At 41.0% G+C, this 14,413-nt stretch overlaps 2 protein-coding genes across 3 annotated transcripts in view; both read right to left on the bottom strand.

The window, feature by feature from the left end:
* Window positions 1-14,413, bottom strand: part of LOC109916126 (E3 SUMO-protein ligase ZBED1-like) — a 29,885-nt gene that overhangs the window by 12,460 nt on the left and 3,012 nt on the right. The window lies entirely within an intron of this gene.
* The window catches only part of dhrsx (dehydrogenase/reductase (SDR family) X-linked), a 242,893-nt gene that overhangs the window by 227,760 nt on the left and 720 nt on the right, over window positions 1-14,413 (bottom strand). The gene's annotated exons all lie outside the window — the stretch shown is intronic.

Below are 14,413 nucleotides of genomic sequence, written 5' to 3'. Positions count from 1 at the left end.
GGTGATGTTAAGGACAACTATTTGACAGGTCTGAAGATTTATCTCTGCTCTTCTTTGAGACTTTTACTTTCCTTTAACAAACACAATAGGAGTCTAAATAGGATCATAGAGTCATAGAGATATCCAGCATGGAAACAAATCCTTCGGTCCAACTCGTCCGTGCTGACCAGATATCCTAAATAAATCTAGTCCCAGTTGCCAGCACTTGGCCTATATCTCTCTAAATCCTTTCTATTCATATAGCTATCCAGATGTCTTTTAAATGTTAGAATTATACCAGTCTCCACCACTTCCCCTGGCAGCTCATTCCATACACGCACCACTATCTGCATGAAAAAGTTGCCCCTCGGGTCCCTTTTAAATCCTTCCCTTCTCACCTTAAACCTATGCCCTCTAGTTTTGGACTCCCCCACTTCGGGGAAAAGACCTTGTCTATTTACCCTAACCATGCCCCTCATGATTTTATAAATCTCTGTAAGGTCAGCCCTCAGCCTCCAAAACTCTAGGGAAAATAGCCTCAGTCTATTCAACCTCTCCCTACAGCTCAAACCTTCCAATTCTGGCAACATCCTTGTAAATCTTTTCTGAACCCTTTCAAGTTTCACAACATCCTTCCTACAACAGGGAGACCAGAACTGTACACAGTATTCCAAGCGTGGCCTAACCAATGTCCTCTACAATCATAACATGACCTCCCAACTCCTTATACTCAATGCACTGACCAATAAAGGCAAGCATACCAAACGCCTTGTTCACTATCCTAATGTAATGTCTCACAGTCATACAGAACGGTAACAGCCCTTCGGTCCAACCAGTCTATGCCAACCAATCTAAATTAGTCCCACCCGCCTGCACTTGGCCCATATCCCACCAAACATTTCTTATTCTCATCTGTAGGACATCACCGCAAACAGCACTCCTTCACTACTGCAATAAAGGTTAATGTAGGTTACATTTTAGGGTGAGACTTGAACCAATAATCTTTCGTCACTGAGGCAGGATGAGGCTAAGTGGAGTACAAAGAAATGATTTTCTAGCTGTCTTATTGCTGTAATATTGGAAGCAATTCTAAATTTCATTCTATTTTTGAAAAACGACCAGTTCAAGCAGTACCAAATTTCACAAGCTAACATATTTGCTTTGGAAAAACTTGGACACAGACAACAAAATATATCCTTTGAGGTGCATTATCAGTTAGTGCCACAAAGCAAACAGCAAAATTCCATCAACTGAGATAGCACTTCCTCAAGGTAGCTTATATGAAAAGTTTACAAATCTATACCAGAAATCATACCAATTTTCTCTTTATGAATACCAATCACATTTGTTAAATTTCGATGAAAATTTAATGCAAAAGACTAACAGTTGACAGGACAGCTATACACAGGTGGTGGTGGAAATAATGGAAAAAGTTCCTTGGGAAGTATCAGAGAACAGTGTCAGGAAATTCAAGACAGAAATGGATTGATGTTTGCCAGACAAAACAATTAAAATATAGATTGTTAACAGCATTTTTCAAACTCTATAATCAACCAAATGATGTCTTCCTGCGCAATACATTACAACAGTCCTGTGACAGTTGCCAAATCCTTGACGAGACTATCGGCATCTAATTAACTGACAGATGCATTTTTGTGAGGATAAGAATTTAGCGCAGTTTGATTACTGTGGGCTTTTTTTTGCAAGACTGATATTTGGAACTGTTTCAAATTCATTTAGAATTATTATCACCCTACTGTTAACCTTCTTGTAGCCTCCATCCCCAATCTCTCCACAAATCATCTATTTTATCAAAAATACTAAGTTTTCTTTTTAAATTCATGAGATGTGGGCATCACTGGCTAAGCATTTATTACACATTCATTATTGTTCGAGTAGGTGGAATTCAGCTGTCCTCCTGAACAACTGCAGCCCTTGGGGATCAAGGGCAACTACAGTGTTGTAAAGGAGTTCCAGCCATTTTCCTCAGCAACCAGTCAAGATGCAGATGGAATTAGAGAATGAAAATGGAGCGTTGTATTTGCAGACAGGTGGGGTAGGCAAGAAATGTTCAAAATGAGCAATCAGTAATAATGTTCAGCACTATTTGCTACTCCTCAGGTAAGGTCACAGTCCTGAAGTAGCTTCAGCAAGACCTAGTCAATATCCAGGTTTGGGCTGACAAGTTATGCTACAATGACAATCTCCAATAAGCAAGGATCTAACCATCATCTCTTAACATTCAGTGACACTACCATCAATGAGTTTCCTACTGTCACTATCCTGCAGTTACCTCTAACCAGAAAGTGAACTGGATCAGCTGTATATTAACACAACAGCCACACAAGCAGGCTAAAGGTTAGGAATTCTGTGACAAATAACTCACCTCCTATCTCACTACAGCTGTCTACAATCTACAAGTCAGGAGTATAATGGAATACTCTCCATTTACCTGGATGCATGCAGTTCCAACCACACACAAGAAACTCAATACCATCCAGGATTGGCTGATTAGCCTCCCACCCACCATCTTCAATATTCACACCCTGCACCAACAAAGTAGCACAGTACCATCTGCAACTTGCATTGCAGCAAACAACTCAGGTTCCTCAAACAACATTTACCAAATATGTGAGCTCTACCATCCAGAAGGAAACGGAAACATGCACGGGAACACCAGCATCTGCAAATTCCCCAACTGGACACCACATTTTGACTTGGAAATATTTCAACATTCCTCCACTGTTGCTGAGTCAAAATCCTGGAATCCATTCAAGTACCATGAGTTTCTTTACACCTCAGAGCCTGCAACAGATCAAGAAGGCAGCTCAACCACATCTTCTCCAAAGCAATTAGGTATGTGCAATAAATACAGGCATAGACAACGACACGCACATCCAATGAATAAATAAAAATAGACACAATAGGGGAGACATTATGTTGAGAGTTAAAACTCAGCACAGTTTTGGATATCATCAAGTTCATAAGGATGTCAATCTTTCCTTCCAGCTTTTAAACAATGTGAGCTCTATCCATCACCATTGCCTTAATTACCTTATTTTGTGTTCCCAGCTAAAGTTATGTGACCAACTTCATGAATAAAAGAAACCTGTAAACCAGCAACCAGCAAGATAACTCTTCTTCCCTTCCCTCAAAAAGGTTCTAATAATATGGTACTTGAGAAATTAACTCTTTCTGGGAGCAGAGAATAGTGTTTCCGGAGGAGTGAAGGTGCAGCAAGAATTGAGATTGAACTGTCACCACACACACACAAGACAGCAGTGTACTGTTCATCAGAAAGTAGTCATTTGGGATCTGCAATTTTTTTTCATCTCATCTGACCAAAACATGTATGCAGATTTATCAATGGCAGACTTGAAAACAGGATTAGAATAATCAAGTGGTTGGTTTCTCCAGCACAATCTTGATGGACCGAAGGGCCTTTTCCAGTGCTGAAGACTTCCATGTACTGCCTGCACTTTTCCAACATATACAGGATATAGCCATTCATTGACTGGTAATCAATCTTCAGAATGTTACCTGACCACAATTTCTGATTCTTTCAAAGTGTCAGCACAAGCAACATCAGCTGATTGACCTATATGATTCTACATAGCATCAGTGAACAGTAGTTCCAGCATTATCTGGTTTTAAAACTGATTTTCAACATGGCAACAAGTTGCTTTTGTCGAAAAGTTTCTTTAGCTTTCTCTTGTTGTGTTGGCCTTTATTCCTGTGACAGAATACACACAAGATTTAGATGTGGTAACTTTAAGTTATCCAACAGTTCCATTTATTACAGCAGAGATTTAACCCTTTTGAAATTATACCCAGAGGGATGACTTTGTGCTTTTTCCAACAACTTTGAAGTATGAGCGCTTCGAGCAGCAGCAGTAATTTGTGGTGATGAATTAAGAGCAATGCCTAACATTTTCATCAGTTTCAGAATGTTTTCCAGTGAATGCTGCGAGCAATACATTAAACAAACCTAATGGCAAGTCTGGCAAGCACTGAGGATGATAACAATCAAACGATAAAGGACATATATAGGCTGGCAGAACGGGTAGACAACTGATAGATGGAACTTAATATAACGATGCATTTCTGCAGAAGGGAGACACAATGTAGATTTAATGGAGCAATTATGAACAGACTGAAAAGCATCAGAGGGACTTAGCAGTTTGTGTGCATAATTATTTCAAGGTGGCATCTCATTTTGAGAGGGTAATCAGCAAAAGCATAAGCTCTCTTGGGCTTCATGACTAGAGATAATGAATACAAAAGCAACGAGGTGACACTGCACCTTTAATAAAGTTCTGGTGAGACCATAACTAGAGCCAAATTCTGATCAGCATATTTTAGGAAGCTGAGAGTATCCTTCAGTAAGTGCAGAGTAAATTTAACAGAACGCTTCAGGGACAAAGGATTTCAGCAACAATGTTGGTTAGAGAAATTGTAGCTGATCTCCTTGGAATAAAGGAGGTTGGTAAGGGTCATATAAGGCTGACAAACTTAGACAGAGTAGAGAAAAAAAACTGCTCCCATTGGCCGATAGTTCAAGGACTTGGGGGAAATGAAGATTTAAAAGGGAACGGAAGGAAGATTTTGTTTTATGCAACAAGTGGTAATGATTGGGTACTTGCCAATCAAGGGTGATGGAAGCAGAGTTCAGTGTGGTGAAAAGTGTGTGATCTACATTCATGTATACAATTACCATTGAGAGTTTGAATTTTAAAGTAGCAGCATATGGTTCGCTTATTTTTGTGAAGACCTCTTTTAATAAAAATCATAAAGCCAGAGAGTCCTTCCGAAACAACAATCCAGTATGTGCCAGAGAGCAGGAACCCCCTGGAGTATTAGCAGAAGATTGTTTTTACTGTGATGGCTTATTACAAGTGGGATAAACATTGAATGCCATTAGTTTGTTTTTGATTCAAGGTAATCCAGGATTGATTTCAGCTTAGAAAAACCAAACAATGAAACCTTTTAAGGCATTTCAGAAAGTGACCTGACTGATGTCAGAAACTAACAGTTTCTCTATTCGAAAGGAGTACACAACAATCAAGGTATGAACAATTACCTCAATGTAAAAGATTAGTTACGAAACATCTTGATGTCTCTATAACATTAAATATGCATCATTTTAGTCAAGTAGGCATGCAAATATATTTTCTTTAAACATTTACAAAGTTTTCACCTTAGAACTATTTCAGCATCTGAGAAACAGTTACAAAATGCTTGAATTTTGCTCTGTAGCCTCATATATCATTCCCAAAAGAATTTATTATCACTTAAAATCTATTACTGGTTGTTTCCTCAGAGTACAAAGAACCATGCAGGTAACAAAAACAATTAGTGGAGTTGAACAATATCTAAACGCACTATCTGGATAAGCAGACTGCACATCGGAGTAGTTGAGATTACTAACAGTGATCAGGGCATTGTGCAATAGCTTTTACTGATCAATTGCACTACATATTTTAAGTCAGTACAAAGGCAGCTTCGTCAAACTCTGGCATGAACTTTTCCAAATTAAATTCCGGTAACTGATGAAGCACCACCTTGAGGAGGAATTCTGGATTTGCATCTGATTCCCCATAATCCTAACAGGAATGACATAAACCTTACAATTGGGGATCAGAGCAACATATTTCAAACGCATTTCAATCCAGTTTGAAGACCAGTGTCCAAATGACTAGGTCAGTATTGAGGTTGAACTAGCAAGTGGATTCCAGTGAGTGGGAACACACACAAGCACATATTTTGCTATAATAATGGCAGTGTTTGCTAACAGCACTTAAAGCTATTACAGGGTACATCAAACAGCAATTACTGTTTCCACAAATGTGCACTCAACATGGAAATTCAAAGGCTGCTGTCAGAGATACCCTGGCTCTCAACACCGGAAAGTGTGAAATTCCTCATCAATAGATTTGGCACCAAAATTCAAGAGCTCAAGTCCCCTATGCTCTGGATGTTTGTCACAACATGTTTGGGTGATTAAAATACCTACTGCCAGACTGGAGACACAATGTGGACCAACAACTACAAAGTGATAAGCTTCATCTCATGTACACAAGAACACATTTCTGTTAAAGAAGCTATGTATAAATTACATCACTGCTGATACATACAATGGTTAAAAGCAGAAGGAGCTCCGATTTTGGATTGTCAGAAGAACAGGAGGCGGCAGTTGGAAACAAGGAACAGGAATGGGTAACTCAGCCTGTTGAGCCTGCTCGCTATTCAGTGCAATCATGGCTGATCAATTATTTTGATGCCTTTTACCATGCCATCCTCAGATCCCCGTACGCCATTGGTATGCAGGAATGTATCAATCTCTAGCTTAAACATACATAAAGATTGATCTTCCATAGCCCTCTGTGGTAGAAAATTCCAAAGGTTCACAATCCTCTGAGTAAAACAATTTCTCATCTTAGACATAAGTGACAGCCCCTTATGTTTAAATTGTGTCGCAAGGTTCTATAGTCCCCAACCAGAGGAAATATCTTAACTGCATTTATCCTACTTATCTCTAAGTATTTTGGAAGTTTCAATGAGATCCCCCTCATTGTTCAAAACTCTAGAGAATATGAGTCCAGTTTTCCAAATTTCTCTCCATAGGACAGTCCTACCATCCCTGGAATAAGTCTGGTGAACCTTTGTTGCAGCCTCTCTATGGAAATATCTTTCCTTAGATAAGGAAGCCAAAACTGTACGCAGTACTCCAGCTGCAGTCAAAATAAGCTCTGCACAACTGAAGTAAAACTTCACTGCACTTGCACTTAAATCCTCTTGCAATAAAGACTAACATTTCATTAGACTTCCCAATAGCCTGCTGCATCTGAATGTTAGCCTTCAGTGATTTACTGACAAGGACCTTTGTACATCTACACTTTCCAACCTCTTACTCCTTACAAACCCAACAATTCTGTTGGGCCTTTCAAAATGAACCATCCACAGTTCCACTCCCAAATACTCTTACTTTTTTCTTCTTTTATAGTCATTCATACAATTCACTTTTTAAAACCTATGATGAGTTCTTCGTCCAGCACTACTTTATAGACATGTCCTAATGGGGTATTGCATGCCCACTTCCATCCACCTTCCATTAAAAAAAACAAATACAATCATTTACTTCATAATTTTGGTAGCGAACTTAGTGCTCAGTGGAAACACTTTATTAAAAGAACTCCATTAACGCTATTGTTTTGGAAAACACACTTAAGTCCTTACTTAACCCAAGGTCTTTTTCAATGCTTATTAATTTTAATCACATATTATTATATTTGAAAGCTAACTCACTATCAATGATTAACACTACTTTCCCACTACAGGAGACATCCATTCAACATCCAACCAGGCAAGTACCCTCAGGATCTTGTGTTTCAATTAAGTCACCTCTGACTCTTCTAAACTCCAGTTGCTACAGGCCGAGCCTTTCCTCATAAGGCAATCCACTCATTCCAGGCATTAGTCGAGTAAACCTTCATTGAACTGCTTTCAATGCAGTTAACATCCTTCCATAAGGACAGTGACCAGTACTGTAACAAATTAAGATGCAGTCTCACCAATGTCCTGTATAACCAAAGCTTAACTTCCCCTCACTTGCATTCAATTCCCTCCATAACAATATATAACATTGTTAGCTTTCCAGGTTACTTCTTGCACCAATATTCTAATCTTCTGTAATTCATGACTAAGACACCGAGATCTCAACGCGTTTCAGAGCTCTGCAATCTCTCACCATTTAGATAATATGCTTCTTTCTCACATTTTTCCTACACTTGCAGGAGCAAGAAAGGTAGAACAAAGAAATCCAGAGCTTCCTGATGATCAAAGAGATGGAGAATTGGAAGCAGAAAAACGGCGAACGTGACAGATATCAGCTGGATAATACAAACGAGAATCAGCCTCAACACAGAAACTTTGAACTAGAGAAGTAGAGGTTATGAGGAGAGACTAGGAATTAACATAAAGGGGAATCTAGACGTCCATCGGCTTATGAATAGTAAAAGTAGGATTGGAGTTATTAATGGAACAAAAGGGTGATTTATACATGAGGGGCAGGATGAGATAAGTGAGTACCAAACATCTGTTTTTATCAAGGAGAACAATGCTGTTTAAGTCATGTTGATACAGGTGATATTTGACACACTTGACAGTTTTTAAATTAATAAGGAAAGAAGTATTAGATTAGGTGGCTCACTAGGGACAACTAGGTACAACCAAGATACTGAAGAAAGTAAGAGTAGAAATTACAGGGGCACTGGCATTTTTCAATCCTCGTTGGATGCAGGGTGGTATCAGAGGACTGGAGAACTGCAAATGTGACATCCTTCTTCAAATAAAAGAACGTATGGATAAGCCCAGCAACCAGAGGGTAGTCAGTTTAATCTCAGTGGTGAGAACCTTTTAGAAACTGTTACAAAATAGGGGACAAGGCATTTAGCACTCAGATGAAGAGGAATTTCTTCAGCAAGGGGATAGGGAATAGAGTCATAGAGTTATACAGCATGGAAACGGGCCCTTTGGTCCAACATGTCCATGCTGACCAGATGGTCTAAATTAATATTAATGTTAATGTTAAAATTAATATGGGGAGGCAATGGCCTAGTGATATCATCGCTGGACTGTTAATTCAGAGACCCAGATAACGTTCTGGGGACCCAGGTTCGAATACCGCCACAGCAGATGGTGGAATTTGAATTCAATTAAAAATATCTGGAATTAAGAATCTAATGATGACAATGAATCCAATGTTGATTGTCAGAAAAACTCATTTGGTTCACTAATGTCCCTTAGGGAAGGAAACTGCCATCCTTACCTGGTCTGGCCTACATGTGACTCCAGACCCACAGCAATGTGGTTGCCTCTTAACTGCCCTCTGGGCAATTAGGGATGGGCAATAAATTCTGCCTAGTCAGCAATGCCCTCATCCCATGAGTGAATTAAGGAAAAAATATATAGTCCCATTTGGCCCATATCCCTGTAAACCCTTCCTATTCATGTACCCATCCAGAGGTTTTTTAAATGTTTTAATAGTACCAGCCTCTACCACTTCCTCTGGCAGCTTATTCTATACACACACCAACCTCTGCATGAAAAAGTTGCCCCTTAGGTCCCTTTTAAATCTATCCCTTCTAGCTCTGGACACCCCTACCCTCTGAAAAGACCTTGGCTCTTCACCCAATCCACGCCCCTCATGATTTTATAAATCTCTGTAAGGTCAGCTCTCAGCCTACAAAGCTCCAGGGAAAATAGTCCCAGCCTATTCAGGCTCTCCCTATAGCTCAAACCCTCCAATCCATGTAACATCCTTTTAAATCTGGTCTGAACCCTTTCAAGTTTAGCAACATCTTTCCTATAGCAGGAAGACCAGAATTGAACACAGTACTCCAATGTCCTGTACAGTGCAACACGGCATCCCAAATTCTACACTCAATGTACTAACTAATAAAGGTAAGTGAACTAAACACTTTCTTCATCATTCTATCTACCTGCGACTTCACTTTCAAGGAACTATGAACCTCTACCCAAGGTCTCTTTGTTCAACAACACTCCTAAGTGTGTAAGTCCTGCCCTGATTTGCCTTTCCAGAATGCAACATCTCACATGTACCTCAATTGAACTCCATCCACCACTCCTCGTCCCATCTGATCAAGGTCCCACTGTACTCTGAAATAACATTCTTTACTGTCCACTGTACCACCAATTTTGGTACCATCTGCAAACTTATGAACCAGACCTCCTATGTTCACATCCAAATCGTTTATATAAATGACAAAAAGCAGTGGGCCCAGCATCGATCATTGCAGCACATCACTGGTCACTCGTCTCCAGTCCAAAAAACAATTCTCCACCATCACCCTCTGTCTCCTACCTTCAAGCCAATTTTGCATCCAAATGGCTAGTCCACCCTGGTTTCCACTGATCTAACCTTGCCGACCAGTCTACTATGCAGGTGTCGAAAGCCCTGCTGAAGCCTATATAAACAACTTCCTTTGAAATTATCCACCTCACAATCACCGAGCATGTTCAAGACAATATGGCGACCAAATTGGCAGGACAACAGCCATGGTGAGAACTTGTATTGCACACTAGAGGAAAATTTATCGTGGGGTTTCTCATCGGTCAGTGTTTTAAAATTTGTGAAACACACAATACTTTGAAACATGGTGAACTACGAGCAGATAGTGTAGATCTTCAAGAAGATATAGATATGTTGCTAGAACCGGCCATCAATTGGCAGATAAAATTTAATGCAGAGGACTGTGAGGTAATTAACTTTGGACGAAAAAAACTGGAAAAGACAAAGAATATAATTCTAAAGGGGATGCAGGAGCAAAGGAGGTGGGTGTACAAGTGTACATATCATTAAAGTGGCAGGTCGAATTGACAGCGGTTTAAAAAGCAGATAGGATCCTTGGTTTTATAAAAAGGGTCATAAAGTACTAAAGCAATAACGTTATGACAAACCTGTATTAAGCAATAGTTTGGCTTCTGCTGGAGTATTGTGCCCAGTTCCAGACACCACATTTTAGGCAGGATGTGATGGCATTAGAGGGAGCTTATAGTCTTGTGGGTGCAGAAAACGTTCACAAGAATGATTCTGGCAATGAGAAACTTCAGTTACGTAGTTAAGCTGGAGGAGCTAGGGTTGTTCTCCTTGGGGAAGGTCCACAGGAGGTTAGGTAAAGGTATTCAAAATCATGAGTAGTCTGGGCTGAGTAGATAGGAGAAGCTGTTCCCATTGATGGAAGGATGGAAAACAGAAGGCACTGATTAAAGGTGATTTGCAAAAAAACCACTGATCACATGAGAAAAAAATCTATATACAGTAATTGCTTAGGGCCTGGAATGCACTGCCTGAGTGCCTAGACTCATATACATTTAAAGCAGAGGAGACCACCATTCAGCTCACTGTGTCTGCATCGGTCAAAGATCTGACTACATTAATCCCATTTTCCATCCTTTGGACCATAGCGCTGGAGACATTGGCAAAACAAGTGAATAATTAAAAACGGCTTAAATGTTACAAGAGTTTTTGACTCTACTGCACTTGCAGGCAGTGAGTTCCAGACTATCTTCTTAGCCTTCTAGCTCTTAACTTAGATCCATGCTCCTTAATTATTTGCCCTTCTACTAGTGGAAAAGGTGCCTTCCTGCCTATCCTGTCTGTGCCCCTCAAAACATTTACTCCAATGAAAATAATCCCAGCCAATCCAAACTTTCCTCATAGCTCAGAACCTCCAGCCCAAGCAGCATCCTGGTAAATCTCCTCTGTACTCTCTCCAGTGCAGAAGGGGAGGTGATGGCCAATGATATTATAGATGACAGTATTAATCCAGAGACCCAGGTAACGTTCTGGCAACCCATGCACAAATCCTGCCACGGTAGACTGTGAAATCTGACTTTTTTTTAAAAATTCTGTACTTAACAGTCTCCTTGTCGGGAAAAACCTGGCTCATCAACATTCTTTAGGGAAGGAAAGTACCATTCTTACCTGGCTTATACATGTCTCGAGAGCCACAGCAATCTGGGTGTCCTCTGGGCAATTAGGGATGGGCAATAAATGCTGACCTAGTCAGCAACACCCACATCTCACATCCAATAATAAAGAAAAACATATCCTTTCTTTAATGTGATGACTAGAACTACATGCAGCACTCCAGTTATGGCCTAACCAGCCTTCTATACAGTTCCAGCATAAGCCTCTTGCTCTTGTAATCTATGTCTTATCTGACATAGTATCCCCATTACAAGAACAGAAATCGCTGGAAAAACTCACCAATTCTGGCAGCATCTGTGCAAAGAAAGCAGTCATTTCAGATCCAGTGATAGTAGGAACTGCAGATGCTGGAGGATCTGAGATAACAAGGTGTAGAGCTGGATGAACACACCGCTGTTCCCATTGTGGCCTCCTCTACATCGGGGAAACCAAGCGGAGGCTTGGGGACCGCTTTGCAGAACACCTATGCTCGGTTCGCAATAAACAACTGCATCCCCCAGTCACGAACCATTTCAACTCCCCCTCCCATTCCTCAGATGACATGTCCATCCTGGGCCTCCTGCAGTGCCACAACGATGCTACCCGAAGGTTGCAGGAACAGCACCTCATATTCCGCTTGGGAACCCTGCAGCCCAATGGTATCATTGTGGACTTCACAAGCTTCAAAATCTCCTCTCCCCCTACCGCATCCCAAAACCAGCCCAGCTTGTCCCCGCCTCCCTAACCTGTCCTTCCTCCCACCTATCCACTCCTCCCACCTCAAGCCCCACCCCCATCTCCTACCTACTAACCTCATCCCGCCCCTTGACCTGTCCGTCCTCCCTGGACTGACCTATCTCCTCCCTACACTCACCTTTACTGGTTCCATCCCCGCCTTTTTGACCTGTCTGTCTCCTCTCCACCGATCTTCTCCTCTATCCATCTTCTATCCACCTCCCCCTCTCTCCCTATTTATTTCGGAATCCCCTTCCCCTCCTCCATTTCTGAAGAAGGGTCTAGGCCCGAAACGTCAGCCTTCCTGCTCCTGTGATGCTACTTGGCCTGCTGTGTTCATCCAGCTCTACATCTTGTTAGTTCAGATCCAGTGACCTTTCTTCAGTACTTAACTGATGCCAGACCTGCTGAGTTTCTCCAGCAATTCCTATTTCTGTTTCAAATTTCTAGCATCTGCAGTTCTTTGTTTTTTGTAAAGTATCCGCACTGCCTTCATAACCACCATATCTACGTTTCCTGCTCTCTCCAGATAGACCTTCTGATCTTCAGTTATTCACAGGGTCCAGAGTCCTACTACTGATATTGGAATCCCTTGCTAATTACTTCGCACTTTTCCAGGGTGAATTCCATCTGTTACTGCTCCGTCCAGCTGACCCTTACATTCAAATCCTCCTGCCATTTATGGCTATTCATAAGAACACAACAACTAGAAGTAGGAGTAGGAGTCAGAGTAGGCAATTCAGCCCCTCTAGCCTGTTCAGTAATTTAATATGATCATGGCTGATCTCATCTCACCCTCAACTCCACTTTCCTGCCTGCTCTTTATAACTCTTCAACCCATTACTAATTAAAAATCTGTCTGTCTATCTCCTCCTTAAACTTAATATCCCAGCATCTGCCACTGTCTAGATTAATTCCACAGATTCAAGACCCTTTGAGACAAGTAATTTCTTCTGTTTTAAATTTGCTAGCCCTTATCCTAAAATTCCTAAGAAACATCCTTTCTTCAACCAAAAACCAAAAGAACTGCAGATGCTACAAATCAGGAACAAAAACAGAAGTTGCTGGAACCCGCTCAGCAGGTCTGGCAGCATCTGTGGAGAAAAAATCAGAGTTAACGTTTCAGGTCCAGTGACCCGTCCTCAGTTAATTCCGATTTTTTTTCTCCACAGATGCTGCCAATCCTGCTGAGCTTTTCCAGCAACTTGTTTTTGTTCCTTTCTTCATCTGCTTTGTCAATCATCTTTAGCATCTTATATACCTCAATGAGATCTCCTCTCATTCTTCTCAACTCCAGACAGCATAGGCCTAAACTGCTTGATCTCTCTTCGTAAGACAAACCCCCATGTCTGGAATCAATCTAGTGACCTGTCTCCTCAAATACCCTAATGATTTTCAGATCATCTGCAAACTTCTTGATCATACTCCCTAAATTTAGGTGTAAACCATTAATATAAACCACAAACAGCAAGGGCCCCAGCACTGAGCCCTGTGGAACCCCACTGGAAACACACCTCCACCATTACCCTCTGATTCCTGCCTTTGCTAATTTTGGATCCAATGTGCAACTTTGCCTTGGATCCAAATGTGAATTCTGATTTCTCACTCTGCACCTTCGACACTGTATTCTGCACTCTGTTCGGCTATCCTGATGCATTTTGTACGGTACAATCTGCCTGCGTACCTCACAAACAACACTTTTCACTGTATCTCAGTATATGTGACAACAATAAATCAATCAATTACATTTTAAAGGAATCCAGATGGGTATATGAATAGAAAGGCTTGAGAATGATATCAGCCAAATGTTGGACTAATGGGACTTGAAGGCATTAAGGTCTGCAGATGCTGGAAGGTAGAATCAATAAATGTGGAGCTGGAAAAGCACAACCAATCAGACGGCCTCCGGGAAGTAGGAAAGTCAATGTTTCAGGCCAAAACTGTTCGTCAGGAGTGACAAAGTGTTTCGGCCCAAAACGTTGACTTTCCTGCTCCTTGGATGCTGTCTGACCCGCTGTGCTTTTCCAGTTCCACATTTATGGATGTTGGTAAATGGGACTAGGTCAGATTGGGAAGTCTGGGTGACTTGGACAAGTTGGACAAAAGGGTCTGTTTCCGTGCTGTATAACTCCTTGACTCTATAATACAGTGATGTAGACGGAACATGCAGAAATAGTTAAAGGAATACAGTGATGTAGATGAAACATG

Source organism: Rhincodon typus, chromosome 6 (genome assembly GCF_021869965.1).
Source record: "Rhincodon typus isolate 14 chromosome 6, sRhiTyp1.1, whole genome shotgun sequence".
NCBI classification, from domain to species: domain Eukaryota; kingdom Metazoa; phylum Chordata; class Chondrichthyes; order Orectolobiformes; family Rhincodontidae; genus Rhincodon; species Rhincodon typus.
This window is presented reverse-complemented; position numbering and strand designations above follow the sequence as displayed.